The sequence below is a fragment of the Oxyura jamaicensis genome, chromosome 1 (genome assembly GCF_011077185.1).
Source record: "Oxyura jamaicensis isolate SHBP4307 breed ruddy duck chromosome 1, BPBGC_Ojam_1.0, whole genome shotgun sequence".
NCBI classification, from domain to species: domain Eukaryota; kingdom Metazoa; phylum Chordata; class Aves; order Anseriformes; family Anatidae; genus Oxyura; species Oxyura jamaicensis.
The window spans coordinates 167,619,778-167,625,502 of record NC_048893.1 but is presented as its reverse complement, the minus strand read 5'-3'; the positions used below and the strand labels follow the sequence as shown (position 1 = coordinate 167,625,502).

Sequence of the window (5,725 nt, the reverse complement as noted above, 5' to 3'; positions counted from 1 at the left end):
TGCATAAATGCATGTGGCAGAGGAAGCAAATAAGCAAATGCGTCCATACAAAGATAAAAAGTTATGATCTTATTGGGACTGCAAATATGTAGTGGGATAAGTTGCCACACTGAGTGTTGCAGTGGGTGGTTAGAGGATTCATAGGAAGACAGCTCAGGAGGACAAGGAGCTGGTCCTGCACTCTGCAAAAAGACTGATCACAGAATCATCTAGGTTGGAAGAGACCTCCAAGATCACCTTGTCCAACCTCTGACCTAACACTAGCAAGTCCTCCACTCAACCATATCACTAAGCTCTACACCTAACTGTCTTTTAAAGACCTCCAGGGATGGTGACTCAACCACTTCACTGGGCAGTCTATTCCAATACCTAACATCCCCTGCAGTAAAGATGTTCTTCCTAATATCCAACCTAAACCTCCCCTGGTGCAACTTTAGCCCATTCCCCCTCGTCCTGTCACCAGGCACATGGGAGAATAGTCCAACCCCCACCTCACTACAGCCTCCTTTAAGGTATCTATAGAGTACAATAAAGTCACCCCTGAGCCTCCTCTTCTCCAGGCTGAACAACCCCAGATCCCTCAGCAGCTCCCTTCAGACCCCTCACCAGCTTTGTTGCCCTTTTCTGAACTCTCTTGCGGTAGCCCAAAACTGAACACAGTACTCGAGGTGCGGTCTCACCTGAGCCGAGTAAAGGGGGACAATTACTTCCTTAGCCCTGCTGCCCACACTGTTTCTTATACAAGCCAGGATGCTGTTGACGTTCTTGGAGACCTGAGCACACTGCTGGCTGACTATCAACCAATACTCCTAGGTCCTTTTCTGCCAGGCAGCTAACCACTGATCTCCCATCCTGTAGCACTGCTTGGGGTTCTTGTGACTCAGGTGCAGGACCCACCACTTGACCTTGTTGAATTTCATACAGTTGGCTGGCTGATATGCCTAGATCTTTGACTTGGATAAGTGATTAATCAGTAGAAGACTTATGGACAACGGTCAGAGGATGGACCAGCACAAATGATGTTATGGTATTTGCCTGCTAGACACTTTCTAATCAAGAAAAGTGAATGTTATTTATGAAATGCAAAAAGTGATGTAACTTTCCAAGACTTGTTTTGGAGAATTAGAAAGCAGGATTTTAGAAACTAGATTTTGTTCATGAGGCTAAGGAAAGATTTGTTAGTGTCTTCAAGCACTTAGTGGAGGGCATAGTAAAGATGGATCCATATGCTCCTTAATAGTGCAACAAGAAGCAACAGGTACAGCTTGGAGCAGTAGAAATTTTTACTAAATGAAACAATTAACCAGTAGAGTGGGCAAACACTTGGACAGGTTACCCAGGAAGACTATGGACTTTCCAACCTCAGAGATTTTCAAAACTCAGTGGACAAGGCCCTGACCAACCTGCTCTTGTTGGACCAATGTTGAGCAGAAAGTTGGACTAGGTGACTCCCTTACAACGTCTATGATTCAATGATTTAATGATTCTATAAGTAAAGCTTTTTAAAGAAAAACAGATTATGCACTCTATTTTTGTTTGATTATTTTTGAAGTGCTAGGAGAAAACTATAACTGTCTAAAAATACAAATAAGAACCAAAACCATGCTGCAAATTTACCATTGTAAACCAACATGAAGAGTTTCCTCTACCTTTTTTTTTTTTTTTTTTTTTAAAGCAATAGTTTTTTTTTACAAAGATCTTTTTTATTATTTTTCCTAGGAAAATATTAAAAATGTTAACCCTTAGAATTCCTTAACATTTGGGAAGACTGGACCAGAATATAAGGCAGACTTTTGAATACATCAGCTTCACTCTGCAGAAAAGTAATCAAGCTACAAAACAAGGATATTGACATGCATGATTTTCACTTGTTTCCGTTAAATGACTCTAACTAGCATTGGAAGCTCACAGAAAGTCTCTAATGGATCTTTATACTTCAACATATGATTCTTTGGAATTATACAAGCTGAAAATATACCTAGGTATGTTGGTTGAAATATAACTTCTATAAAAAGACACTTTTTACTTCTCAGATTTGAATGGCTTTGTTCACAGTGCACGTTTAAAAACTGTGACCAAACAAAATATGTAGAATTAAATGAAAGTTAAAAGTTGCCTAGATAGGCTGTGCAGTATCCATCCTGGAAGGCTGTGGTGTTTTTACTCGGGTGGGTAGCCGAGTTCTACCATGGCCACTCTCTCACTCCCCTCCTCACAGAGGAAGGGGAAGAAAATATGACACAAGAGATCAAGGTTTAAGATAAGGATGATTTAATTAAAGAAAAAGGGAGAGAGAGAAAAAGCAGTTACTCTCTACTTCCCATCAGTGAGAGAAGTTCAGCCATGTCCTGGGAAGCAGGGCCTCAATACACGTAGTGGTTGTTCGGGAGGACAGATGCTTCTAAAATGAGGGCTCTCTCCTCCCCCCCGGCCCCCCCCCCCCCCCCCCCCCCCCAGTATGATGGGTGTAACATCATATGGCATGGAATATCCCTTTGGTTGGTTCAAGTGAGATGCCCTGGTGATATCTCCTCCTCATCACTTGCCCACACTCAGTCTGCTGGCTCTTGGAGGCTTGGAGGGAGTCCCGATGCGGTGCTTATTTTGTAGCAATGGACACAACACTAGTATGATACCAGTGCTATTCTAGTTACAAGTGCAGAGCACATCACTGTATGGTCTGCTGCAGGGAAAGTTAACTCCATCCCAGCTAGACCTAGCACAAAGGCTTTCAAGATCATACTAAGTATAGTCCAGAACAAGTTGTTCTGAACACACAGTTGACTTTACTTTGAACAGGATGTTGGACTAGAGACATCCTGAGTCTTAATCATCATACTATCCTAAAATTGTATGAAGACAGCAGTATTCATCCCATGAGGATTTTAATATAAATTCATTCTCCTATTTAATTCTATCAAAATGTACAAATTCTAACAGTTATTAAATCTGGAGTGGGGTGTGGGGGACTACTACTAAGAAAATTAGAAATCTCCCTTAAAATGAAACAAAAACAAAAATGTAAAACATATAAACAAATGAAACCAACATATCCACACAAACAATTCTGTTTACTATTTTATCTATTACAAAAGGACCATTAATTACATAATTCATTAGACCTTCATTCTTTTCACCTCACAGTCTGGACTTTCAAACACCTTAAATATAAAAAATATTTTTTGTTAACTGGTAGGTAAATTACACACCTAAACAAAGATGAAAAGGCAAAATGAGTTATTATGTTTGTCTTGATATTATTTATCTAAAGGAAAAGGTTGCTTTAATAATGTCTATTTTACTTTTTTCTTTTCTCTTTTCCTTGGAGGAAGATAAATACAGAGATATATTTTTATAGAACATTATTAATTAAAATGTTTTCCTTTTAATCCTGTCTAATATGATAGAAATAAATTCCACTATCCTTCATATTCAAATATATATTTTAGTTCTCTTTCATTATGATATAGGTTTCTGCTTTACTGAAAACCAAATGGTTTAAATCTCTTCACTTGGCTGGGTAGAATGTTACAAAACAGTCAGTGCTAAAATTCACAACTCCCAAAGCATAACAGCATGAATAAAATTCACTTGCAATATTGCCAAACAATCTTTGCATTTTACTTATATCCTTTTCTCCCTCTGGCATACTGATACCTCATGGCATCTTACTGGTTAATACATGCCTTAAGCAATGGGAAAAGAGAAGAGCAGTCAATGTGTGTATTAATCTACAGTATGTTAAATTGTACTGAGAAATATTTAATAGTTGTAGTTACCAGAGCACAGGAGTACTATGAAATTTCTTGCTCTATTTTATGAAGCATTAAACTGTTCAAAATAACTATTGCTTCTAGATTCCATCCATAAATCAAGTCAGGCCAATGGCAGCAAAGTGATGGATATCCACTCATCTAAGGGATTTGATCATAAGACACAAGCTAAAACAGCGACAAGGCAGAGATAAATGTTTGTGTTCAGATTAACATCCCAAGGTCAGAGTGCCCATGCATATCAATGAGGAATTTCAACCAACACTCTAAGAATATCAATCTAGAAATGTATAATAGCAAACTGAAGAAGAAATTGAATTTTAATGAAGTTGTCTATTTTGATTGTCTAAGAAAATATTTATAGTAAACTAATCAAACAGAGATTGGAATTTGTTCTTGCATAGGGCTTGGTTTTTGAAAATAACAACCTTGTCCTGGGCTTTAATGTTTGTTTGTTTGTCTGTTTTCTCATTTATTTAATTTTACAAGGATGTTAACACAACATTAAAGGAAAAAAAAGTACAATGTAAATTCTTTATTTCTTGAGTGGAAAAATAGTCCAAAATAGAATGAGGATTTGAAAGTATGAAAGTCATGTAATACTAATTCTAAAATGACTGTGTGTTTATACAAAATCTCGGTAAGGTTGTACACACTTATTTAACATTTTCATTTGCATATGTTAAAAACAGAAGATAGTCGGAGCTGCATTTCAAGAATATAATTTCTGTTAAAATAACTCATCAAATTCCTAAAGAAGGGTGATTGTTTTCCACATATATAATTTATAGTATTTTTTGTTCAGGTACATGAGATTTGAAAATATCATTTTCACAAAAAAAAAAAAAAAAAAAAAAAACAAATAAACAAGAAAAAAAAAAAAAAGATAAAACAAGGACACCACACTAAAAGCTTAGTTATGATGTTAGATTTTGAGTGTATATAAGTGTGGTGGATGCTTTAATAAAATGCTCAGCAATGCATGTTTGTCTATCTGACATCACTTTAAAGTCCATAGGGCACATCCTTGTGCTGGTGGGACTCTTTTATTTATTATATCTATTTCTTTCAGCAGTGCTCTTTCAATTTGTCTCTCTACATTCTGTGAATTGCTGTAGAAAGAAAAAGTATGAAGTCATTAGTAATTCATTCAGTCTATAATAAAAAATATATATATATTTTCTGAACTGCACAATACTTCACAAAACCTTTATACTAATAACTGAAATTTACTGGATTAGCAAGGTTTGAGTTCTTGAGTTGTGAACAAACTGAATAGAATTACTGATTTTTTCTTAAATGAGAAACAAATAAACAAAGACCCCTAATCCCTTCTGCTTAAGTAATAGATGACAGATTATTTTAAAATTTATGCACTTATGTGATTGTATATATTTATTGTATATATTTATTTATAAACTGACACGCATATAACGTCCTCTCCTTTCAGGGGAATCATCTATCAAACTACTACATAACAGAGAATTCTGAAGTACTCATTTATGTTTTTATTTTGCAAGTTTTAGATGAAGATAAGTCATTTATTTAATTATTTTAGCCTGATATTTCACCTCCTTTAATACTCAGCAATGTATTTTTCTAAGTTTTCAGTGTTTCAGATAAGCTCAAGTGTATCTATGATACAAGTACACACACAAAAACATTGTAAAATATATTAAGCAGTGATTAAACTATAGTGAAAGAAAATTGTATCTTGAAATAAACAAATGAGAGAAAATACTATTTTATTAAAAATATTTATAATTAAATAAGCAGATAATCTGTTACAACCTTTCTCTTTTCTTTCTTTCCTTCTTTCTTTCTTTTTCTTTCTTTCTTTCTTTCTTTCTTTCTTTCTTTCTTTCTTTCTTTCTTTCTTTCTTTCTTTCTTTCTTTCTTTCTTTCTTTCTTTTTCTTTCTTTCTTTCTTTCTTTCTTTCTTTCTTTCTTTCT

The 5,725-nt window shown here is 35.3% G+C and overlaps 1 long non-coding RNA gene across 1 annotated transcript in view; it reads right to left on the bottom strand.

Moving 5' to 3' along the window:
• Positions 1-236: 236 nt before the first annotated feature.
• The window catches only part of LOC118164228, a 103,708-nt gene continuing 98,219 nt past the window's right edge, over positions 237-5,725 (bottom strand). Inside the window, exon 3 of the long non-coding RNA XR_004749384.1 lies at positions 237-417. This is a non-coding gene — a long non-coding RNA (uncharacterized LOC118164228). The remainder of the gene's footprint in view (positions 418-5,725) is intronic.